Genomic DNA, 302 nt, shown 5'->3' on the forward strand with positions numbered 1-302 from the left:
AATGCCGGTCAAATTAGGGATGTCTTAACAGTGTTGTGAACCACTCATGTGCCTGAATAAATGAGATATTCAGCATGTTATGCAACAAGACATCCTACAGGAATGTCTTTACCAGCCCCTTTGTATACATACAAACATATTCATGTGAGTGTGTGCATGCTATTGTTAGGGATTCAGAGTTACAAAGAAGGATACAGAGTTGATTTTTTGCACTGGCATTTGAAGAATCTTGGCATGGTGAGATTTTGGGACAGGTAAAACTCTTACCGGCACCATAACTGAGGCAAAGGGCTCACTGAATT

This window comes from Geospiza fortis, unplaced genomic scaffold, assembly GCF_000277835.1.
Source record: "Geospiza fortis unplaced genomic scaffold, GeoFor_1.0 scaffold286, whole genome shotgun sequence".
NCBI lineage: Eukaryota > Metazoa > Chordata > Aves > Passeriformes > Thraupidae > Geospiza > Geospiza fortis.